We start from the raw sequence: 25,793 nt of genomic DNA, 5'->3' as shown, positions 1-25,793 counted from the left end.
GTGAGGGTGTAGAGTAACTGGCACTCTTGTGCAGTGTTAGTAGGAATGTAACATGGGGCAGCTGTGGTTGGGAAACTCTATGGTGGTTCCTCAAAAAATTAAGCCTAGAACTACCATAAGATCCAGCAATTCCACTTCTCAGGATACTCAATAGAAGTGAAAGCAGGGGCTCGAACAGCTACTTACCTGCCATGTTTATAGCAGTGTTATTCACGATAGCCTAGAGGTGGAAACAGCGCATGTCCATTGACAGATGAATGAGTAAACAAAATGTGGTCTAGCCACACAATGGAATATTAGTCTTCAAAAAAACAGGACATCTGACACATACCACAACTTGCATGAATGTCATGCTCACTGAAATATGCCAGACACCAAAGGACAAATGCTGTATGATCCCACTCATATGAGGTATCCAGAGTAGTCAAATTCATTGAGAAAGTAAGTGGAGTGGTGGTGGCCAGGGGCTGGACTGAAGGAAATGGCGAGCTGGTGTTTAATGGGGACAGAGTTTCAGTCTGGGGAGATGAAAAAGTCCTGGAGATGGAGGATGGTGATGGTTGGACAACCAAGCGAATGTGCTTCATGCCACTGATCTGTACTCTTAAAAATGGCTAAGACAGTACATTTGATATTGTTTGTATCTCACCACATACACACACAGATGGGACTGGAGGGCTGCAAGTGTGGAGACAGGGTCCCAGCAGGCAGGCTGTTGCAGGAACTGAGCAGATGCTGGTAGCCCCGGCCAGGACCTCCCCAGTGAGTGGGGAGAAGCAGGTGGCTGGTGACACGACACAGATAGGACTGCCACGGGTTGAATGTGGGAGTAAGGAGGGGACAGGACCCAAGGAGGAGATCTCAGGTTTTGAAACAGGCAGCTGTGTGGTGCCATTTGCTGAAATGATGGCAACTGGGGAAGGGTCTCTTTCAGGGGGAAAAGCAAGTGCTCCTTTGTGTCCATATTGTTATTTCAAAACCATTTCATTGAGGTGTAATTGACACACAATAAACTACACATATTTAAAATGCATGATTTGATAAATTTCAACATATGTACATACTAAATTTGATATGTCTATTACATAGCCACGTGGGTATGACAAGAGGTCAGGTGGATATTTAGAGCGAGAAGTTGGGGGAGAATTTAGAGCTAGTCATGTAATTTTGGAAATGACCAGCATAGGCAGGGTATTTACAGACTGAAGACCAGACAAGAACATGTCAGAAATAGGAAGAGGAAGAGATCCCATTTCTTGAATACCAGTATGTGCTGGGCACATTTAATCTAACCTACTTGTTGCAACAGCCTAAGGGGAAGGAAGTATCACCTTTGTGATGGAAAATGCTAGTCGTAAGCCAACATCCACTCTTCCCCTCATTCATAAAAATAAATTCTACCTGGGATCTGGATACCAGCCAGGTACAACCTCTCCCAGTCCTCTCTGTAGTACTTGGGCCAACTTAGCTAAATTCTTCCTATAACGTGGGCCATTTCCATACTGGGGCCCATAAAGCAATGGGAGTGCATCACCCATCCTCTCTGCTCCTTCCATACTGACAACGGTGGCAATGGCCACAGCTACCCTGGAAGTCATGGGCCAAAGATAGCAGAGATGCTCTCTGCCTGGGGCCCTGAATGACTGCGTGGCCCAGAACCACCTGTCAAACTAGAACATTCATCTAGACTATGATGCGAGAGAGCAACAAACTCCTTTGTTTGTTTTTGAATTTAAATTAGTTATTTATTTACTTTTTAGACACAGGGTCTCTTTTTGTTGCCCAGCCTGGAGTGCAGTGGCACAATCATTGCTCACTGCAGCCTAGGACTCCTGGCCTCAAGCGATCCTCTTGCCTCAGCCTCCTGAGTCAGCTGGGACTGCAGGTGCTCACCACCATGATGCCTGACTATTCCCAAAGTTTCTCCCTAAGACGCCGGAAGTGTGATGGGATCCTAATGAGAAGGAGGGATCTTTGGTTTGTGTTTCCATGACAACCAAGGAGGCTGATGGCTGTTACAAGGTTAAAGAGGACTCCTTAGCTGGGCTGGGAAAGAGCACTGTCTTGACCTTCAAGTCACAAAGCGGGGAGTGCTTCCTCCCATCACCATGATGCCATCCTCCCCGGGGAGGCTGCATGGCTAACCCCACTGTCACATGGGGCAGACACAGCTACTCAGGTCAGCACAGGGCTGACATGGCTTCGGGCCTCAGGTGTGCCTCGGACCGTTAATCACCACCGCCTGCTTTGGAACCAAGGCCAGTCGAGGGCAACAGGCTGGTGGTCATTGCTGGAGGCTTCACCTGGAGGATGAGAAACTGTCAGGGCTCCAGGTCTGATTCCCAGCTCCAGATGACTGCAGAATTTGTTGTCCAAACTGGGATGTCATGGAGTGATGGGCTTGCTTCCCAACACACATAGACACCAACGCTATGGCATGGGCTTTTGAGAAAAGAAAAAGCTTTATTGTGAATGGACTGGCAAAGAGACTGGAGAGGACACTCATGTCCATCTCCCCCAGCCAGAGTCTGGGGGCAGGTTTTATAGGCAGAGGGTAACTATGGAGGAGACAGGAAGATGCCGCGAGGTGGGATCCAGCTGGGTCATGCAGAGGGGCAGTGGTGGGCCCTTGGCTCTAAAGTCTGTACTGCAACAAAATATGGCACCTCTTGCTTCTTAATTTGCTCTCTGTTCTGCAGTCTGAATATTTCGGTTCCACCTGTGGTTGGCTTTTATGTTCTGGTCAGCATGGATAGAGTTTGCTCAGTTCATCTGGCACACTCAGATTATATGACTTGCAATCTGGGGGTCTGTTGCACTGAAAAACAGTCCACATTTCATTACATTTTGTTACTGACAGGGTTGAATTGGTTTGAACTAGTTCTCTGGTTACAGGATGCCTTCAGTCTGAAAGGGGATGGTGTTAATGATGACCCCGGGTCAGCAGGATAAAATGATACTGCCCTGGGCAAGCTAGAAGGGATGACCGCTATCCTCAGCACTAATCAATTCCTGCAAGGGCCTCGAAGGGTCTCGTCCTTGACCCACCTGCTTCAATACATGAGCATCTCTAAGGATCCCTCATTAAGGTCTTTTTCTTACCTATCAGCCTTGTGGTTTTTTTATGTGTTTGCTTTGAATCAGGTTGCAATGTTACAGATTTTTAAAAAGAACACACAAAGCCTTCATATTTTTATAAGTATTCCAAGGAAACAACTGCTTTAAGTTCAGTCTTTCTTCCAGTGGTCTTGCAGGGACAGCTACCCAAGGATGATGTCAGAAAAGATGAAGCATAAAATCTAAAAAGGCAGATGCTTCCAGGTTCTCATGAACTTTCTGACTCCCGTATGGGATAAAATCTGGAGACTTGTAAGTCTACGAGTGTGTTTCTTTGGATTTTCGGCAGAGTATTTTGTGTGTCTTAAAATCCACGTTCAATAACGTTCCCCACAGCTAAATAGCTAGACACACAGATCCAGGGGTGAGTGGCCCCTTTGGCTGCCTGCATCACTCATTCCCGCTTCCTGGCGCTGATTGGCTGATGGAGAAGTGGAGTTACAGTGACACTTGGGGACAGGTGACTGGCTCTGGCCCCCTCTCCTTCTTGAAACCATAGTTAGTTATCACATCCCTGCCTGACCTGTCTTGTCCTCAGTTGTTCCCCCACCGAAATCCCACTGCTGGTGGTTATTGCTTGTGAAGGTGCTTCCTCTTTACAAGCCACCACTTCCTGTCTCTCTTGACCAGGCAAGCCCCGAGCACGCTTTCGGGTCATTGCTCCCCATCTTTCATTCTGCACATCTTCTGCGGGTGTCCACCCAGGCTCCTGTTGGAAGTGCTGGTGCCTCATGGAGCAGAGAACCTACCAGCAAATGAATAATGGGCACCTCACTTTCCCTGGAAGGAATTCTCTCGCAACACTAACTTTCCCGTAATACAGGCTCTGTTGTGTGCATGCTGGGGACTGTCAGTTTGCAGTTAGAGCTCAATAAATCCTGTGGCCTTGAGTTGGCCCCTGGGGTATTGCCGTCCACCTCATAAAACTATTACTTAATTAAGTATGGCTCAGTACGATTGGCAGCCTCTGCTTCTGGCCAGAGCACCAGACCTGAGTGTAGATGTGCTCTGGTCTCGCCTGTGCCTCGAGGCTGGTGGGCCCCTGTGCCGCAGAGGAGCCTTCTCCGCAGAGCTGAAGGGCAGTCCTCTGGGGTCATGGAAAACACACACAATTGTTACAGAGCTCCCTCCTTTGTGGTCAGAACTCAGTGCTCAGAGGTCGCTGAACGGCTTGCTTTTGGCAAACTGTGTTTCATAGATGTGACATAATTAAAAATAAACAACAAAAAAAACCATCTTTGATTGGGAAAATGCCAGGTCAATGGTCATTTAGAAACACTAGTTAATACGTGCTTCACTTCAGCAGAGCTTTGAGCAAAGGGGATTCAGCCATTCAGACCCGATTTATCTGAATTAAAAACGACAGCGTCCAACTTTCCTAGTGATGGTAACAGATGGTGATAATAAATGTCAGTGGTTTCTGATGCCTGCTTTTGCACATCCGTCATAGAAGGATGTTATATTATTAAAATCTGTAACAAGTGTAGCTCATGAGATAAGTGTGAGGCCATGTGACAACCACCGGGGGGCTTGGGGCCAAGGATGGGACTGGCGAACAGCTGCTGTGGGCAAAGCAAGTTCCGAGCACCACCAGGGTCATCTTGGGTCCACGACGGGATAACTTCTTTCAGTTAACGTAATTGACTTTATATAGTTTAATGCAAAAAGGGCGGACACTTCTGCCTGGATTATCCATCAGGTCCTTTCCAACTATGACGACCTTTTAGTACGTTGTAAATACTTTTTTCTTCCTGGAAGATATAGCATATGCAGTAGGAAGAACATAAGCCAGATACACTCAGGTTCCAATTCAGGGTCTGCGACCTGCTGGTCATGTGACTTTAAAATTACGTTCTTTCTAAACCTCATTTCTTCATCTGGAAAATGGTCTGCTATTCCTTATCTTAGGAGGTGGTGGTGAGGCATAAGTGAACTATCCCATAAGGAACCTTTCCTCAATTCACCCAATACATACGGCACAAAATGTATTCCCTAATTGTTTTTCCTTTTCTTTTTTTAGACCGTCTTGCTCTATTGCCCAGGCCAGAATGCAGTGGCATGATCCCGGCTCACTGCAACCTCTGCCTTGCGGTTGAAGCGATTTTCCTGCCTCAGCCTCCTGAGTAGCTGAGATTACAGGCATACACAACCACGTCCAGCTAATTTTTGTATTTTTAGTAAAGACAGGGTTTCACCGTGTTGGCCAGGCTGGTCTCGAACTCCCGACCTCAGGTCATCTGCCCACCTTGGCCTCCCAAAGTGTTGGGATTACAGGCATGAACCACTGCTCCTGGCCCCAGTGATGATTTTTAAAAATAAAGTAGGCGTTGCCAGCTGTGCCCCCTGCCCCTGCCGTTAGGTGGTGGGTTTCTCAGCCCTGCAGCGGGAGGTGGGCTGGCCTCAGCTTCCTTTGGGGCACTGGAGCGTGTGCCAGTGTGTGAGTGTGTGTTGACCGACCACACAGCGTGTGTCTCCGGCCGCAGGTCCACCTCCTCCCCTGCCGCCGCTGCTCACGGTGCAAGTCAGTGTGAAGCAGCAGCTCCAGCCCCGGGATAAACATGGCAACGACTCTCTGCATGAGGGACCCCGAACCAGCTGGATCTGCTCATCTCGGGGGTGGAAGCATCTGTTCACAGCAGTAATGTACACGGTACAGAGAAGACAATCGAAGCTGCCGAAGCCCTGCTTCATATGGAATCTCCTACCTGCTGGAGGGATTCGAGAAGTCCTGTGGAAGTGTTTGTCCCTCCTTGTGTATCAACTCCAGAATTTAGCCATGCCACTATGAGGCCAGATGTCATTACCGAAACTGCAGTGGAGGCGTCGACGGAAGAGGCTGAACCAATGAGTACCTCTCCTACTCCTACATCACCAGATAGCTGTGAACCAATGAAAAAGAAAACAGTTGGCCGTAAACCAAAGACCCAGCAACCACCAGTTTCCAGTGGTCTTCTGAGTTAGGTATAATGAAGAAACTGAGAGAAGGAAAAGGAAACATAACCTATTTGTGGGAGTTTCTTTTAGATCTACTTCAAGATAAAAATACTTGTCCCCGGTATATTAAATGGCCTCAGAGAGAAAAAGGCCTATTCAAGCTGGTGGATCCAAAAGCTATCTCTAAGCTTTGGGGAAAGCATAAGAATAAACCAGACATGAACTATGAAACCATGGGACAAGCTTCAAGATACTACTACCAAAGGGGAATTCTTGCAAAGGTTGCAGGACAGAGGCTTTGTATATCAGTTCAAGGATATGCCCCAAAACATAGTGGTCATAGACGATAACAAAAGTGAAACCTGTAATGAAGATTTAGCAGGAGCTACAGATGAAAAATTATGAGAACGAGTGTCTGTCTGCAGAAAGTCTCCTGAAAGCAGCATCCTCTGTTCGTGGTGGAAGAAATTCATCCCCTAGAAACTGCTCCAGAGCTGAGAAGGGTGAGGCTAGATTTGTGAATATCATTTCCCCTGGTCACCATGCTTCATCCAGGTCTCCTACTATCACTGCATCTGTATCAGCAACAGCAGCTCCAAGGACCGTTTGTGTGGCAATGCAAGTACCTGTTGTAATGACATCATTGGGGCCAGAAAATTTCAGCTGTGGCAGTTCAGTCACTTAATGCAGGTGCACCATTAATAATCAGCACGAGTCCAACAACAGCCACCTCTCCCAAGGCAGCCATTCAGGCAGTCCCTGCTGTGATGCCAGCTTCTGCTGAAAACGGAGACAAAATCACCATGAAGCCTGCCAAAATTATTACCATCCCAGCTACACAGCTTGCACGGTGTCAGCTGCAGACAAAGTCAAATCTGATCGGATCAGGAGGCATTCACACTGTTGGAGCCCCTTTGGCTGTGAGAGCAGTTACCCCTGTTTCAATAGCCCCTGGTACACCTGTAATGAGACTGTCAGTGCCTACTCAGCAGGCATCTGGACAGACTCCTCCTCAAGTTACCAGTGTAGTCATAAAGGGACCGGAGGTTAAATCAGAAGCAATGGCATAAAAGCAAGAATGTGATGTGGAAACTTTGCTGTTGGTAGAAGAAAAACTGGCAGATGGAAGTAAGACAGTGACCCATGTGGTGGTGGTCAGTGCGCCTTCAGCTACTGCCCTTCCTGTAACTATGAAAACAGAAGAACTAGTGACATGTGAGAAATAAAACAGGAGCTCCACCATGGACTTCAGGCTGTTAGTGGCAGTACTGACGTAAACATTGGCAAGGGAAGTCATCAAGAAAAGTCAAAGAAGGCTTTAAACCATTTTTAATGCATGTAAGAAAACAAGCAAACTTACTGGAAATAAATTACCTATCCCATGTTTCACTGGGAAGTAAACTATTAATTGAGATGCTGACAGAAAACTGCTCTTCCAGTAGGAAAACAACTGAAGCCATTGCTAAAAAAAAGGATTGAAAGGAACCAAGCAGCTCACTAAGATATCGAGTCACACTAAGACGATGAACACTAACATTCTGTAAGAGGTTATATAGTTTTCGGTTTCAGTGGGGAGGGGTTGGGACCAGTGGTCTCATTGTTACATATGGCAATTTTTGATGCATTTTATATGCGTACCAGCAATTATTACTGTGTTCGCACAGTACTCAACTGGTGCTATGTGAACACTGTCCTAATATACGTATTTTAGAATGTGAATTGAAGAATGGATCCAAAAACTTCAGAAAGAGGATAGCAAAAAAAGGTCTAGTGTGATACACACACACACACACACACACACACACACACGCACAGCTTAAGCTGATTTAAAACAAAGGCCTTAGACTAATTTTCAGTTTTCTTTCTTGAAATAAGCCAATGGCTTGTTTGTATAAAGTTTTTTTATTAAATGAAAATTTTAAAAATCTTGTACCTAACACAGTATTGTTATAGAGTTTACATGTAAGATTTTATATGGTAGTTTAAGTCTGTCAGTTTCTTAATTGTGGACAACTTAACAGTTGGCCCTGGCCTTTTCCTGTAACATGTCTGTGTCACTCACTTAGCCCTGGCATTTGTGCAGACGTATCAGTTTCAGTTCTAGTGTCACTTGGAAGTTCAAGATCAGCATGAATTTTTGTCAGGTAGCTCTAATACCTGGAGTGAGCTTTCTTTCCTTCCTTTCCTTTCCTTTCCTTTCCTTTCCTTTCCTTTCTTTCTTCTTTCCTTCTCCTTCCTTCCTTCTTTCCTTCTTTTCTTTTCCTTTTCTTCTTTTCTTTCCTCCCTCCCTTCTTCCCTCCCTCCCTTCCTTCTTCCTTTCTTTCTTTTCTTACTTTGTTTTTTGTTTTAGTTGAAGTTTATGAGGGAAAGTACCAGTGTTCAGATTTGAACTATAATAGTTTGTATATTCAACATTTGAAGTCTGTTCTATTTTGTTGGACTCTTGTTTCAAAGTGTATTCAAGTAGGTTTTCTGGAATACGGAAATGAAATTTAAAAAATAAAAATAAATATACAATTTGCAATTGCAAAGATATGCAACCAACCTGAGTGCCCTTCAGCCAACGAGTGGATAAAGAAAATGTGGTATATACACCATGGAATACTACTCAGCCATAAAAAGGAATGAAATAATGTCTTTTGCACTAACTTGGATGGAACTGGAGGCCATTATCCTAAGTGAAGTAACTCAGGAGTGGAAGACAGAATATCATCTGTTCTCACTTACAAGTGGGAGCTAAACTATGAGGATGAAAAGGCATAAGAATGATATAATGGGCTCTGGGATCTTAGAAGGAAGGATTGGAGGGGGGTAAGGGACACTGCTCAGGTGACAGGTGCACCGAAATCTTACAAATCACCACTAAAGAATTTATCCATGTAACACAAAACCACCTGTTCCGCAAAAACTATTGATATAAAAATAACGTTAAAAAATAAAGTGGATACACAGGTGGCTCTTGAACAATGTGGGGTAGAGGCACTGATCCCTGCACAGTTGAAAATCTGAGTATAATTTTTGATTCCCCTATTAATAGCTTGCTGTCATCCGGATGCCTTACCGATAACACAGTCTATTAACACATATTTTGTATGTGTATGATGTACTGTTTTCTTAAAGGAAGCTTGAGAAAAGAAAATGGCATTAAGAAAATCACAAGGAAGGAAAAACACATTTGCTGTTCGTGAAGTGGATCCTCACCAAGGTGTTCATCCTCTTCATCTTCACATCGAGTAGGCCGAGGAGGAGGAGGAAGAGGAGGGGTTGGCTTTGCTGTCTCAGGGGTGGCAGAGGTGAAAGAAAATCCACATCGAAGTGGACCCATGCAGTTCAAGCCCATCTCCTGAGATGGAGGCAGAAGCACCTCCTCTGCCTGCCTCTCCTCTTACACACGAGGCACTAAGGCAGGAGTGCATTGTGGCGGAGGACGCAGCTTTCTCGAGGAGCTCTGCCAGTGCTATGGCTTGACATGTGACCGCAACTCTGGTTCTCCGTCCAACTTGCCACAGAGTCGGGTGGGAGCCCTCCTGGGGCTACGGTAAATAACACAGCACAGGCTGCACAGCTGTGGATTAGGAAGCTCAAAGGATTCTTGAAGAATTCTGGCCTCATTACTGTCTTATCTCCAATCACAGGTAGCTAGAGGTGGTGGCCATGAACTGCACCCGATCAGCAGGTGCCCTACTGTGTACCAGGCTCTGTTCCAGGCTCTGGGGATACAGCACAGGACAGAAGAAACAAAACTCCACCCACTTGGGCCTCATGTCTGGTGGAAGAACAGGCAGTACATCCGGTCCGAAGTGGGGAACTCCATCCGTAAATATTTATTGTCTGGGACTGAATTCTCAACCACTGGGCCCTACCACCCCTGAGCGAGAGCTCTGTACCCTGTTCCTTCTCATTCTCCTCTGGCTCCTCTTTGCATCAGGCCCAGGAGATTTGGGTTTGGGGGTGCCCCACTGAACAGGTGCCCGCTGAAAGGTAGCAGGCTGGCCCCGGCACGTTAGGCTTGAGTTCCACACAGAAAGCCACTTTCACACAGTAAGACCTTGACGTGGATTGTACAAAAGGCCCAGAGGACAGGACTTCTAGAAAGGCAGCCCCCTTCCTCAGCAGAGCAACCACTGAACTGGAGAAAATTAATTAAAAGGTAAAACGTAAATCAACAACCATTTAAAGCCTGTGGTAATTGTTCTAAGGGCAAACAGCAAAGGGAAAACCGTCTTTCAAGAAAACCTATGAAATCTCAATCAAAATAGCAGGAATCTATGGCATTTGAGCCAGGGCTTGTATCCCCACAGCCTTTTCATCAGCTCTGTGTGGTGGGGGCTCCCTCTACCCTCAGCTCCCAGTCCCAGCTCCAGCTTCACACCAGTGGGGGCGGGCCATGTGCATCTCCCGTCTTCCCCAGCCTTGTGCTGTGGAAATGCTACCTGTTGGGCTCAGCCTGGAGGACTGGGGCTTCCCTCGTCACACAGACTCCATTAGCAGGGCGAGTGTTTTGCCCAGGACGAAGAATACAGGGGCTCGATTGCCCTCCTCCAGCTCATTGGTAGGAAGGAGCTTCCGGGTCTAGCAATAGAAGACCCATCATTAAGGGGCCTTTAGCCTTTCTGGCTCCAGGGACTTGACGCAGCCTCTGACCACACACTGGCTAAACAACAGTTACTCTGACCCAAGGCTGACTCCTAGGAAGCCAGGTCTAAAAATAAAATCATACTGGCTCCTGGTCATTTGGAAGACTCTGCACACACCCAAGGCTATACCTCTTCAGGAAAGAGAAACTCTGAGCTACCAGACCCTGGCTAAAGGCAGGGTGAAATCGTGAACTCTCTGCGCAGTGAAAGCAGTCTGCAGCCACACACAGACACAGTGCTAAAGGCGAAAAGCTAATTGGCTAAGCAGCTTAGGTACAGTCTTTGACCAGTAAGTGATTTATGCAGACCCAGGGTGAACCCCAGGATGCCGGGGTAAAAGACATACTCAAGGGGAAAATACCTGAGCCGGGACATCGCATTGTAAGGAAAATAAAACTTCACAGATTCAGCCCAGCCACATCACGAATCAAGTAAACAACCAAAATGACAAAAAAAAAAAAGAAAATCAAGCCACCAAATGGGATGTCAGTATCCCGAGTTACTACAAGGTAGTATTTAATGTCCAGTTTTCAACAAAAAAATTAGGCTTACAAAGAAACAAAGCATGACTGATACCCGGGAAAAGCAACGGGCGATAGAAACTGCCTTCGAAGGGCTTAGATGTTGGACCAAGCAGGTACATACTCAAAGTAGGATTGTAAATGTGTTCAGAGGACTAAGGAAACCACATGTAAATAATTTTAAAAGGGTTTGATAGCAATGACATAGAGAGAGACGGTCACTAAAGAGAGGAGTTACAAAAAAGAGCCAGACGGAAATTTTGGAGTTGAAAAGCACAATGACAAAAATTTAAAGATCGCTAGAAATGCTCAACAGGAACATGTTATTTGAACATGTTGAGTCGTTCAAATAAAAAGAATCAGCAAACTTTGAAGATAGATATATAGGATAGGTAGAAATTATGCAGCTTGAAGAACAGAAAGAAAAAAATAAGAAAAATGAGCAGAGCGCTGGAGAAATGTTGAACACAAGCTCACCACACGTAAGCACACACAATGGGAGATCCAAAAAGGCCGTGGAAGATCTCTCTCTACAAAACCGTTAAAATGGGAGTATTTCAGCTACTCCAGGGGTATTAGCTATAACAGATTTTCCAAACTTAAATTATTATTATTATTATTATTTTTTAGAAACAGTGTCTTGCTCTGTCACCTGGGCTGGAGTGCAGTGGTGCAGACTACAGTTCATTGCAGCCTCAACCTCCTGGGCTCAAGCAATACTCCTGTCTCTGCCTCCTCAGTCCTGGGACCACAGACACGCACCACTGCATCCAGTGCTGAGTAATGATCTCAACTCTGACATCTCCAACTGTTGTCAAAGGAGGCATCATTCTGGGGGAGGAGTCCTGTGAAGACCTGGATGATCTGGAGAATAAAATGAGGAAAGAATTGGGAGAATTGACGGACATTTCTATAACAAACCTTTTCCATTCACATCAGCTTAATTTTGTGATTAAGTTTTCCAGAAGTTATATCTACAAAGCACAAAAAGTAGGAAAAGAATTAATTCCGGGCTGTGTTGCATTCTGGCAGTGGTATATTTATCCTGTTACATTTTAAAATGAGAAAATTCAAACTGGACGCAGTAGCTCACACCTGTAATCCCAGCACTTTGTGAGGATCCCTTGAGCCCAGGACCTCTACAATGAACCATGATCACACTACTGCATTCCAGCTTGAGTGACAGCATGAGATCCCAACTCAAAAAAAAAAAAAAAAAAAAAGAGAGAGAGAGAAAGAGAGAACATTCATCACACAAGTGATACATTTCCAATAAAAATTTCTTCCTTGCATTTAGTAACACAATTTTTAAATCAGTATTTATAACATTTATGTTGTTTTCATTAGTTGCATACAATAACAACAGTTGTAATCATGACTCAAACCAGAAAATACTTTAAACTCCTAAAGTCTTTTGGTCACAGGGAATAAAGAACTTTTTTTTTTTTTTTTTTGGAGACAGGTTCTCACTCTGTCGCTTAAGCTGGAGTGCAGTGCTGCAATCACTGCTCAATATAGCCTCAACCTCCTGGGCTCAAGCAGTCCTCCTGCCTCAGCCTCCCAAGTAGCTGAGACTACAGCACACACACCATGCCTGGTTAATTTTAAAAATTTATTTTTTAGAAATGGGGTCTCATTATGTTCCCTAGGCTGGCCTTGAACTCCTGGCCTCAAGCAATCCTCCCGCTTAGACCTCCTAAAGTGCTTGGATTGGAGGCACGAACCACCACACCCAGCCTCCAAACCTTTCTGACTGAGAACTACAATAAGCAATACATTTTATACTGCAACAATCTAACACCTATATGTGTGTGTGGATTGGAAACAGAAATTTCTTGAAATAATACTTATTCTTACTATATATGATTTACTCTAATTTTTAAAATTTGATTTCCTTAAATTTTTTTTTTTTGTTTTTTTTGAGACAGAGTCTCGCTCTGTCGCCCAGGCTGGAGTGCAGTGGCCGGATCTCAGCTCACTGCAAGCTCCGTCTCCCGGGTTCCCGCCATTCTCCTGCCTCAGCCTCCCGAGTAGCTGGGACTACAGGCGGCGCCACCGCGCCCGGCCAGTTTTTTGTATTTTTTAGTAGAGACGGGGTTTCACCGTGTTAGCCAGGATGGTATCGATCTCCTGACCTCGTGATCCGCCCGTCTCGGCCTCCCAAAGTGCCGGGATTACAGGCTTGAGCCACCGCGCCCGGCCTAAATTTTTTAAAATTTTATTTTTATTTAATTAATTTATGTATTTCTTTTCTTTTCTTTTTTAACTTTTAAGTTTTTAATTTTCCAAGAGACAGGGTCTGTGTTGCCCAGGCAGGAGTGGCTCTTCACAGGTGTGATCCCACCACTGATTGGCACAGGAGTTTCAGCTGCTGTTTCCAAAGCAGGCTGGTTCATTCCTTCTTAGGCAGCCCAGTGGGTCCCGTGCTCTTGATGCTGAACTTAGTGCAGACACCTGATGGGTGTCACCCGATGGGCACCGTGCCCTACAGTACAGAACTCCTGGGCTCAAGTAATCCTTCCCACCTCAGCCTCCCAAGCAGCTGGGACTACAGGCACATGCCACCCTGGCTGGCTATTTCTTTTAAAATTTTCTTTATGTTGGTGGTCACAGCCCATTGCAATGATCTCAGGACCCTCTATTGGGCAGCCTGCTGGATGAGAAATGCTGTGCTGGAGGATGCTTCTGCCTACTCTTTTTTTTTTTTTTTTTTTTTTGAGTGGAATTTCACTCTTGCTGCCCAGGCTGGAGTACAATGGCATGATCTCAGCTCACTGTAACCTCTGCCTCCTGGATTCAAGTGATGCTCCTGCCTCAGCCTCCTGAGTAGCTGGGATTACAGGTGCACACCACTAAGCCCGACTAATTTTGTATATTTAGTAGAGACAAGGTTTCACCATGTTGGTCAGGCTGGTCTTGAACTCCTGACCTCAAGTGATCCATCCACCTTGGACTCCCAAAGTGCTGGGACTACAGGCGTGAGCCACCGTGCCTGGCCTCTTCTGCCCACTCTTAATCAATAGATGGAGAAATGCCTTGTCCTGCAGAACCAGCGGGTTCTCAGCCTCTCTTGCCTGCTCTTCAGTGCTCCTGTATCCTGCCTGATTGGTGCAATTCATTCAATATTTATTTATCCCACCGGTGAATATAACAGTGATTTGCTGAGCACTAACTGTACACCAGACACTGTTCTGGGCTCTGAGAATACGTCATGGAACAAAATAAGCAAAAAGATCCCTGTCTTTGTTATTCTCAAATCCTGGTTGAGGGAAACAGATAGTAAGCAAGGTAAATAAGTGGAATCAATAGCTGGTTACATGGTGACAGGGACTATGAAGTAAAATAAAGCCAGGACAGAGGTTGCAGTGAGCCGAGATCATGCCACTGCACTGCAGCCTGGGTGACAGAGCAAGATTCTGTCTCAAAATAAATAAATAAATGAAATAAAGCCAGGAAAAAGGAATGGGGGGCGTGGGGTGCATGTTTGAGTAAAGACTGGAAAGAGATGAGAAATCAGCCTAAAATGTAAGCCTTATAGACAGAAGGAACAGCAGGTGCAAAGGGCCTGTGGTGGGACCATGTCTGGAAAGTTCAAGGAGTTACAAGGACAGAATGGCTGGGGTGGTGTGAGCAAGAAGAATAGCCAGAGAGGTCAGAGAAATAACAGGATCCAGTTACATAGGGCCTCGTCACCCGTGTGAGATTTTGCTTGGCTCGTAACTCTTGGAGAGTTCTGAGCAGTGGGCTGGTGTGATCAGACACATATTTTAACAGCATTGCTTTGGCTGCCGTTTGGAGACTAGGATGAAGGGTGCAAGGAAGGACCCAGGGACACCAATTAGGAAACCCGTGTAGCACCCAGGTGAGAGAAGAGCGGGGTGGTCAGCCCAGGGCACAGCGGTGGAACTGGCAAGTGCTGGCTGCCGTCGGTGCTATGTAGAAGGTAGAGTTACGGGACCAGTTCATGGGTCAGATTTGGGGTTCGAGAGACAGGACTCATGGAGGGGTCCCTCCTCTAACACAAGGGTGCTGGTCTTGAGTCCCATTCCATTCAATGTAATTTTAGCTGGTGGGGACTGAGGGAGATATGTACATTAAAAAAGAAGGTGCTGGAAGCTCAAGATCCCATCTCCATTAAAACAAAACAAAACAAAACAAAAAACCCAGAAAAGAACAACAGAAAACCAGCTGCGATTCTCTGATTCTGGCAGGAGAGGGAATTGAAGCAAATGCATGGATGCAGCCCCTGTCCCAATGCCCTTCTCCGTCCCCAAATCTCATGCTCCCGACCACTGTGACGCTGTCCAAATGTGGCCCTGGCTGGCTGCTAGCAGAGCTGCTATGTCCTAGATAACCGTGGTTTCCAGTTTTCTTCTTTAATCTGAGCAAAAGGAAAGCGATGGGCAGACACCAGGTATTCCCTGTTTGTGCCCTGCCTGTGTCTGGACAGAAGGGCGCTCTCCCTGGGCTGTCTGTGCTGCTTTCTGTTCTGTTGGCTCATTTCTGCATCTTGAGGGTGGCTGAGGAAGTGACAAAGAGCTCCCCTCCGCCGCTAGGAGGTGAGGGCCACCTTCCAGGGCGTGCCGATGTCCCCCCACCTGCTGCCCCAGTGCCACCTGGGACCTTCTGGGCTGTCTGCACCCAAGTCTGAGGCAAGGAGGCCAGATAGCCTCGTTCGTCCTGACGCGGCCAGTCTGGGTGTCTGAGCGGGGATACAAGGACGTCAGTGCCCTATTTTTCCGTTTCTGACCATCCAGTTTCACTGATACTGTTTTAAACAAATGCTGCACATTTGTGCTCTGGAGGGACTAGCTTTATGTAGCTAACAGAACTAAATGAATATCCCAGCATGAATTATTAGCTTTAATGGCTTCTCCATTCTGCTTAAGCAGAATTCCATCGTGCAGTTTGCAACACTTGCTTCACTGGTGCCTCCTTGCTCCCCCTAGCTTCATTCTTCAGTGCTTCGCCTGAACAGGGACGGATGCCATGCTGTTCAAGACAGTCTTGCAGGGAAAAATAAACTACATGTTTTTGGTGACTGGACAGGATCAGGCCATCCCATACGCCCTGTAAAACAGGTAGCATGCACACTTTCTGCTAAGTAGAAGATGGAGAATGCAGAGGTGGAAAGCCGTGCAAAGAAAACCACATGTTCCGGCATGCAAGTCACTTGCTATCCTCCCCAGAGGTGTCTTCAGTTCTGGCTCGGACGTGCGGATCCACCAGTGCCACCTCTGGCAGCACTGCTGGGATTCGAATGTGAGGCACGGCCTCTTGGCAGGCAGCATGATCTTAGCACTCTGCACTCTCCCAGTCCCAAACCAGCAGGCTGCTTTCTTACTTCGTTAGTGTTTTCACGGGAGCAGTCCTTGATTAGTGGTTTCTTTGAGCACATTGTTCTTCAGATGGATGGGTCAATGCTTGCTCAATGAAATAATTCTTGTTAAATCAAGGTTGTTCTAGATAATGCTTCCCTCCATGGAATTCATTTTTCTGTATCTAAGTGAGACGTCAAAGTGCATTATGCACTGACGAAATGAGTTTACATTAGAAGAGGTTAGATAAAGGGGCTTCCCTGTTGCCGAGGGTCTCTGCTGGTCCATCTGGTGCCGCTGCCACTGGGATACCCAGCCCACAGGCTTCAGTACAGGTCCTCTTGGGGTTTTCATGCAAGTCCTGAGCAGGAAAAAAGACTTAAGGATCTGGCCAGAGAAGGTTTTCAGAGCCAAATAGCCAGGCTTTTTTTTTTTTTTTTTTTTTTTTTTTAAATTATTATTCTTTAAATGGACTTTGCTGATTTTGGCAAACTCTTCCATTTACAACATTTAGTGCATTTACAAATAATAACGTGAGTTGAGACAGGAGAACAAGTGTTTCCTGATGATACAGTCAGATTTCATTGTTTATGATACCACCACAAAAAGAGGCAATTTCAATGTTTTGCACACATGCGTTGTTTCAATAACATGTTTTTGCCAGGTGAATTAGTAGCACAGGGAGATGGGTGTTACATGTGTGGGTATGAGCACTGACAAAATCTTCCTCAGTTGAGATGGTTTATACACTAAACTGGACCATTTGCAGATTGGTACAAAGAAAGTGACTAAGTGCAGAGAGTATTTTGACATAGATATTTTAAAAACAAATATACAAAAATATTTCTTGGAGTAATAGGCAGTAAATTGAAAACAATAAAATGTAAAAAGATAGATGCATGATTTTTAGGAGCCAGTGACACTGTTTCACTTGTTGTTACAAGCTGGAGTGTGGAGTCCAGGCTTCTTCTAGTATAGTGGGTTCAAATGAGGTGATTTGCTATGAGGAGGTGCAAAAAAACTTGAAGAAAAAGCCAACGCCAATTGAAGCATCAGAATATTTTGAAGACTTAGACTCATGTCATGGATGTGAGGTAAAGCAGAGAGAATTCCTGTTTGGAATACGCTTCATCCAGCTTCCCCTAATGTTAGCATCTGACACATTTGTATTACAATAGTCAAAATCGGGAAATTAACATTAGTCCAATATTAACTAAAGTACAGACCTTAGTTGGTTTTCTATTAATGTCCTTTTTTCTGCTGCAGGATGCAATCCAGGGTCCCATATTGCAGTTAGCTGCCATCTGTCCTGAGTGTCCTCCAATTATCACAGAGATCATTAATAACCACAATGACAATCATTACACTTTACATTTCTACCTCGTCTCACGGGATTATACTGCTTAGGTTTCATCCTAAAGATGTAGGATTCTGTCTGGCAATGCAGCATCTCAGGAGTCAAAGCTCTGAGTTAATTTCTCTGGCGTGAGATCTCTGATAGCTTCTCTGTGTTCATAAGACTTAGCCATCAAGAGAGTGGAAGTTCTTTGATTCGTGAGACTATTCAATATCAGAAAAGCACTAACTGTATTCTACGCATCTTCATATGGCGAATAGTAAATAAATAAACACATCAACAAATAAATAACTACCGTTTACTGGGAATGTCAGGAAATATGAATCTGATTTATTTTTCTGTTTTCTCTTTTTACAATTTCATCATGTTTTATTTTTTCATATAGCCCCCTGTTCTGTTTCTAATCTCTGAAAGAAAAGTCATCATGGATAGTGGCACTTTAACTTTTTACAGTTGTGGTTTCTGGCATTGACCTTTGACATTACTGTTATAATGATGATAATAAAGATAACGAAAACTATTTTATATGTAATTTCTATGCTGAAATGTATAGGGCTTTAATATTTCTTCCTTTACTCATCCTCAGAGCATATCTGGGAAGTAGGAGAGAAAAATGTTAGTACCTCCATCACATGGGCGACATCTGCCATTTCAATTTGATATTTGCATCGACCTCTTGGCAATGCTTTGTTTCCTTGGCTCTTAGGATGGAACATGCTGCTGGCTTTTCCATGTCTCAGTCTCCTTCTACTGAGTATTCTCATATTTCAATCATGGGTGTAGCAGCCCATTTCAATATACTACAAACACTCACCCTAGGTAAGTGTCCATCCCTGTGCCTCCGATCCATTTAAATGGCAGCTGCTCTAGGTTCCAGGTGGCAGTGTTAGCACGTGTTCATTTACTAATGGAGGTCTAGGACATAAGGTGCAGTGTCTGGCAAAGGGTACGGCTCGGGAATTACCTGCTGGGTAAACCTCATTCCAATCCTGTCCGTCTCTCCAAGCTCCAGACTACGTATCCAACGACTTGCTCAACATCTCCAGATTGACAGCTTGCAGGGCTTCACACTTGGCATTTCCCAAACCTGTTTCCCGCCCACAATGCCCTTTCGTAGAAAGTGACCCCAGTGTACAAGCCATTGTCAGGCCAGCTTCCTAGGAGTCGGACTCCGGTCTCCTCCCGTCACCTCACTTCGCATATTCAATTCACTGCCACATCCTGGTGTTTCTCTTTCCTGAATAGTTTTCACACTTATCCACTTCTTCACCCTCCCTGGCACACCCAGATGCGGGACAGCACCAGCTCTCTCCGCTGCAGCCGCTTCCCTGGCTTCCAGTCTCATCCCCGTCAGTCCCTTCTCTTCTCTGCCACCAGGGTAGAACATTTTTTATTTTTTTGAGAAACAGGCTTGCTCTGTTGCTCAGGCTTCAGTTCAGTGGCATGATTTTGGCTCACTGCAACTTCTGCCTCCCAGGTTCAAGCAATTCTCCTGCCTCAGCCTCCCGAGTAGCTGAGATTACAGGTGCCTACCACCACACCTGGCTAATTTTCATTTTTTTTTTTTTTTTTTTTTTTTTGGTAGAGACGGGGTTTCACCATGTTGGCCAGGCTGGTCTTGAACTCCTGACCTCAGGTGATCTCCCTGCCTGGCCTCCCAAAATGGTGGGATTCCGGGTGTGAGCCACCGCACGCGGCCCCAGGGTAGAACTTTTAAAATGCAGTCTGGTCAGCATTGTGGCTCAAAAACCTTCGATAGTTTCCCAGTTCACTCAGGAGAAGCCATAGTTTTCACAGTTTTTGACTCGTGTCAGTTGTAAGGAAGACTTCTTACATCTAGACCCAATAAACACACGCACACGCGAGTGCACACACACACACGCATACTTTGATGGGTGCTCTGATAAGGAATAAAGATGCATAGGATACTGGGCGCGGTGGCTCAAGCCTGTAATCCCAGCACTTTGGGAGGCCGAGACAGGTGGATCACCATCCTGGCTAACACGGTGAAACCCCGTCTCTACTAAAAAATACAAAAAACTAGCCGGGTGAGGTGGCGGGAGCCTGTAGTTCCAGCTACTCGGGAGGCTGAGGCAGGAGAATGGTGTAAACCCGGGAGGCGGAGCTTGCAGTGAGCTGAGATCCAGCCACTGCACTCCAGCCTGGGTGACAGAGCAAGACTCCGTCTCAAAAAAAAAAAAAAAAAAAAAAAGATGCATAGGATAAAGATAAATGGAAGTAAAGAGTAAAGTGCATCTGCACTCTGGCTGCCAGGTCTGAAGGGCTGTGTTCTCACACGGTGAGACGTGAGGTTTCCTCCACCTGCAAGGACCCCACGCCCCGCAGACATCCCCCTCGCCTCCTTCACTCCAGCCTTTAGGGCTCATGTTCTTAAGGACATGTTCTTTCTCCACGGCAGCTGTGCCTGATGTGCCCTCCCCCACCCCAGCCTTAGCTCCCGTTACCCCTGTTAGCTTCCAGCCTGTGTAGCACTTATGAGATGAATAATCAAGTTTTCACCCCATGAGGGCAGGGGCTGTGTTTGTCTTTCTCATGGCTGTATTCAGAGTGCCTGGCCTCAGACAAGCAATAGATATTTGCTAAGTGACCAGATTGACTAATCAGACTCTTTCTGTGTCCTGGTCAAGCTCATGAACTTAAATCTGTGAAGATGGAAACATTGCTTCCTGATTGAAAATGAATTATTTGGCAGTGTGAAACTGGGTTTGGGTTTCTCAGCTGGGTTTCTAGGAGTGCTGTATCTTACATAGTTCAAGAGGACATTTATAGAACTGTAAATTCATGTGCACTTAATGCTTAACTATTTAAATAGCCTTACAATAACTTTAGTACGTCATAAATGTCTAAGTTAAACAGCCCTTGGGTTCCTAAGATAAAAAACAGCAAATGAGATTTTATGAACAAATTGAAAATTAAATTGTAGATCTATATAATATATAAATTCTGGCAATACTATACTTACCTTAGTTGAAAATATTATTTCACTCATACAGTTCAGTATATTTTGGGCACCAGCATAATAACCATGTGATTATTGATAGATTATTTTTATCCTGCTAGATATATTATACCAAGATAGCAAAAACTGGAGAGAAACTTTTAATAACAACTTTATTAATCCATTGGCCAAATACATGTCATTATTAGAATGACATGGAGACCAAGATATTAGGTTAGATATGTCTACTGTTACTATTTAGCATTTTCTTACTGTTTTATCATTGTAATGCTCTGCCTTATTTTATTTGTTAAAATTTCTCAGCATAATTGATTCTTAGAAATCCTCTTCATCGTACCCCAAACCCTCCATATCATCCTCTGAAGGCAATTGTCCAGCCTGTACCTCTCTCCTCAGGCATGTGTGCTGGAGCAGACTCAGGCCTGGCTGAAGCCATGTGTTTCATGCTCAAACAGCTAGAATGATGAGAAGGGCCTCACGTATGTGGAGTTGGAATCTGGCCCCTCCCCCATAGCTTTGGCCTCCTGGCTCTCTCTCTATCTGACTTCTGAATCCAACAGAACAAGGCCAAGTCTGTTTCCAAAGCCAGCTTCCCTGGAACTTGAAGGCAGTGGCTCACATCTGCTAGAATGGCCTGCAGCTGCCCTCGATTCCAGCCAGTTATCCCTAGTGTGGCATGATTTCTGCCTCTGTCAAGGACTTGGTCTCCCTTCTTGGAATCTAGGAAACCCACACTGCTTTTCAGAGGGAAAAAGCGAGTCACTTAGTGCATCAGCCAGGGCCCAACAGGGAAATTTGAACAGGGAAAGTTTAATATAAAGAATTAGTCGGGCATGGTGGCTCATGCCTGTAATCCCAGCACTTTGGGAGGCCGAGGCGGGTAGATCACCAGAGGTCAGGAGTTTGAGACCAGCCTGGCCAACATGGTGAAACCCCGTCTCTACTAAAAATACAAAACAAACAAACAAACAAACAAAAAAATTAGCCAGGCAAGGTGATGTGTGCCTGTAATCCCAGTGGGAGGCTGAGGCAGGAGAATCACTGGAACCTGGGAGGTGGAGGCTTCAGTGAGCCAAGATCGTGCCACTGCACTCCAGTCTGGGTAACAAAGCGAGACTCCATCTCAAAACAGAAAACAACAACAACAACAAAAAGAATTATGAACATAACAGGGGACTGGAGTCCTGAAGGATTGGCTAGTTAGAAGTAGCCTCAAGATTAAAGAAATAACATATATAAGGAGTGGCCAGTCCCCCATGGGCTGAGATACACTTCCCAAGAAAGGGCTCCTATTTCCCAACCTGAGATCCAGACCTAGTTAGACAGACCTCATCAGACATGGTCATGGCTCCCTGAATGGCAGAGAAGCTGCTCTGGTACTGTGTGGGAGGACTTTCTGGAAATCCACCTTTCAGAACTTGCTAGAAATCTCCCCTCTAGTACCAGGGGAAAGGTGTTCACCAGGAGGCATCTTGCCAAAGGCCTGAACCCAAGGTGGGGGTCTGGAAGGGAGCTCCTGGCCCCTGGGGATTGCCGGCTGCAGGAGCCTGGCAAGAGGGCCCCCTGGAACCAGGATGGAAAGCCCCTTCCTCCTATAATGTTTCTCTAGTGCCCTCTACTGACAAAGCTGAGCACTGCCAACTGGCAAAAGAAGGAGGCCAGCTGTGTTTTGTAGGTAGGCAATGAATGGGTGAATATGGAGCTGTTGATAAACGGACAGTGGGCACAGGTGATGGACAGGTGGCTTGGGTCATGCCATGAACACATCCTTGTGTTTGCCCCGAATCCCTGCCTCCCGCTGAAGCTGAGTCATGTTGGTACTGTGAACGCTTTGGGCTGGAGGGAGCATCTGGGGTGGGCGGACTCCCCTGGTGAGGCAGCATGAGACATGGCTGCTGTGTTGTGGGCTGAGAGGCTCGTGTGACCCACTGGCCCCAGATGGCCGATGTCTGGGAAAGAGTAGTGGGCTATGTGCCCACATCCCTCCCTCTCCTCACCTGGCCACGTCCCACCCGGGTTGAAGGCCCTGCAGCAGCGGGACACTTGACCTCTGTAAGATGAGGCTCTGCTCTGCTCTGCTGAAGTCCCAGGTAACTAACTGCAGGGTCCAGTGAGACAGCGGGAGAGGAGGACGCAGGCGTGAGCTGCTGGCGCGGCTGTTTCCCGCTAGTAATATGAGTCGGCTTGGTCCCGGGTCTTTGTTCATGAATGACTTTCTGCTACTGAGATAGAGTCTCTGGTGGAGGAAAATAACCTCATGCAGTAAAGACAGCAGTTTTGAGGGGTTAAGTGCATTTGTCCATTGGCCTGGGTCTCTGACTCTCTCCAATGATAAAGCACGCATTGTGACCCAGACTCCCCCAGTCACACCCAAGGATGCTTGTCCTGTGCCTATCAAATTGCTGCAGGGCTGCCGGCCTCGGGAAGAGCAGCCCATCTCACATAAGAAGGTTTCAGAGGCAGGAACAGTGAGTAAGGCACAATCTCACAGGCACCCAGCTTGGACCAGCAGGATCTGAGGCCAGGGCCTAGCAGATGGAGCTGAGGGGAGAGCCTGTGAGTTCCCTTTGTGAAGAATTTGGTAGCACAATGCAGACACAGGAGAACTTGAAGTGCAGACGCGAAGGGGGCACCTGGGGAAGCTTGGATATTGAAAACAACCACGTGGTAAGGAGGATGCTGGGAGGTGGCCTGACAGAGGAAAAAGAGCTTTCCCAGATAAAGGATTCAGCTCTGTGGCTGCAAACTGAGCTTCGCCTCCACGGACAGGCACTCTCCCTGCAGGATGCCGCAGAGCCCCCCGCTGGCTTGTACCAGACACCCCTGCAATCCAGGCCTGGGCCGTGTCCCACAGCCCTGGCCAAGAGAGCCGCTTGCCAGTGGTTTTCTTGCTCTACATAAACCAGACATGGCCTCTGCTTGCCAAGAGCACTTTGCTGTCAGGCTGGCGGGGCTGGGGCCTGGCTCTGGGCTCTGCAGAGGGGAAAGTCGGTGTGCTCACCTGCTGCCCACCCTGACCGTGCCCGGCTGGCCCAGCGTCACACACATCGTTCATGACAGGAGCTTGCAGAGCTGAGTGAAATGCGAGATCCTTAATGGAACACTAAGCGTCCTATTTGTCCCTGTTTTCAGCAGGTGGGACTCGTGCCTCACCTAACAGCCTGACCGCGGGAGCCAGGCTCACAGGAGAGCCATCTGTGTCGGTGCCTGAAAATCTCTGGCAGGTTTGGCCCTCCCCCCAGCACTCTGAAGAAGGGGCCCCGGGGTGACATGCACAGGCATGACCTAGGACTCCAGCCTCCTTGGCCGGTTGTCATCACACCCCTGGCGCTTTTCTTATTCTCATGATCATGGGAGGTGGGCACTGGTATTTCCATTGTGCATGAGAGAAGAGTTCACATCATCATAACTTGCATTCTTGTTCCTGTGCAGTGTTTCAATTTCAGTTTAGTACATACGATTATCCAGTGTCTAGGCAAGAACATGCAGTGAGTTGATCATCCTAACTTGCATTCTTGTTCCTGTGCAGTATTTCCATTTCAGTTTAGTACATACGATTATCCAGTGTCTAGGTAAGAACATGCAGTGAGTCGGTGTTCCTGCCCAAGCAGTGAGAACTCGGTACTTGGGGAATGTGAGTTACTGACAGGTCAGTCTCCCTTTAGGGAGGTACGATGGTTTGAATTATGTCCCCCGCAGTTTGTATGTTGAGGTTTGAAGCCCCGGTACCTCAGAATGTAACTCTGTTTGGAGACAGGGTCTTTACAGGAGTAAAGGAGTAAAAATGTAATCTTTAGAGTGGGTCCTAATCCCACCCAACTGTTGTCATTGTCAGAAGAGGAGATGAGGATACAGACACACATGGGGAGGGGATGTGAGGACACAGGGAGAAGACACCACTTACAAGCCAGAGAGAAACCTCAGGAGAAACCAATCCCACAGACACCGAGATCTTGGACCTCCAGCCCCAGAGTGGTGAGAAATAAAATTCTGTGTAACCATCCTGTCTGCAATATTTTGTTATGACAGTCCTAGCAAGCTAGTATAAGAGGTCAGGCAGTGTTCTAGCTTTTCACTGCTGCGCAACAAATTATTCCACAACCTAGTGGCTTAAAATAACAGTCTTTTATGTATATAGTTCATGACTCTGTGGGTCTGGATTTCAGGCAGGGCTCATCCAGGCAGTTCTCCTCTGCGTGGAATTGCCTGGCATCACTTGGTGGTATTCAGTGGGCAGAGACTGGCCAGCCTGGGTGGTCTGAGACTCACATATCTGATGCTGAGGGTGGGGTGTAGAACGTGAGACACCCGATCACAGCTGGGCTTACAGACTGGAGTGCAGCCACAGTCCACAGCCTCAGGGTAGCTGGACTTCTTATATGGTGGCTCAGGGATCTAAGAGTGAGGGTTCCAAGGAGCAACTGTATGGCTATTGATGACCTCACAGTAGGATGCAGCATCATTTCCAGCACCATACTCTACTAGTCAGAGGAGCCATGAGCCCACTCCGCTTTAAAGGGTGCAGGGGATTGTCCCCACCTCTCAGTAGGAAGAAGGGCAAAGACCTTACTGTCCAACCGCCCTATGTGGCACCCTGGGGAGATCATGCAGGGCATGGCATTTGGTGTGTACTAGCCCCTGTCATTTCAGTAACAAGTTGACTGGCTTTGGGCAAATCCTTTAGGCTTTAGCTTCTACCCTGTAAAAACGATAAGAGAAGTCAAAGGATCTCAGAGATGTTTCCAGCGCTAAGATTCTAGGATTGGATGTACACCAGGAAAGTCTTATTCAAATGGTTTCTAAGCGTATCAGATCTCTCCTGGGAAGTCAAGGGTGTGGGGTCTGAGAAGGTCTGAGAAGGAGGGATGCATTTTACTCTGCATTTGTGGTTGAACGACTAGAGCTGGATTTGGGGCAGCTTCTGCTGTC

General features: G+C 46.4%; 1 long non-coding RNA gene and 1 pseudogene across 1 annotated transcript; one reads left to right on the top strand and one right to left on the bottom strand.

The window, feature by feature from the left end:
- Window positions 1-1,729: 1,729 nt before the first annotated feature.
- LOC126951992 (uncharacterized) lies at window positions 1,730-25,242 on the bottom strand. Its single transcript, XR_007724759.1, has 5 exons — window positions 25,134-25,242; window positions 22,877-23,098; window positions 11,972-12,073; window positions 5,823-5,996; window positions 1,730-2,442 (listed from the first exon to the last, which is right to left on the bottom strand). It is a non-coding gene; the product is annotated as an uncharacterized LOC126951992 (long non-coding RNA).
- LOC126951991 (ETS-related transcription factor Elf-2-like) lies at window positions 5,759-7,277 on the top strand (annotated as a pseudogene).
- Window positions 25,243-25,793: the final 551 nt, after the last annotated feature.

Source organism: Macaca thibetana, chromosome 4, assembly GCF_024542745.1.
Source record: "Macaca thibetana thibetana isolate TM-01 chromosome 4, ASM2454274v1, whole genome shotgun sequence".
In the NCBI taxonomy this organism is placed as follows: domain Eukaryota; kingdom Metazoa; phylum Chordata; class Mammalia; order Primates; family Cercopithecidae; genus Macaca; species Macaca thibetana.
This window is presented reverse-complemented; position numbering and strand designations above follow the sequence as displayed.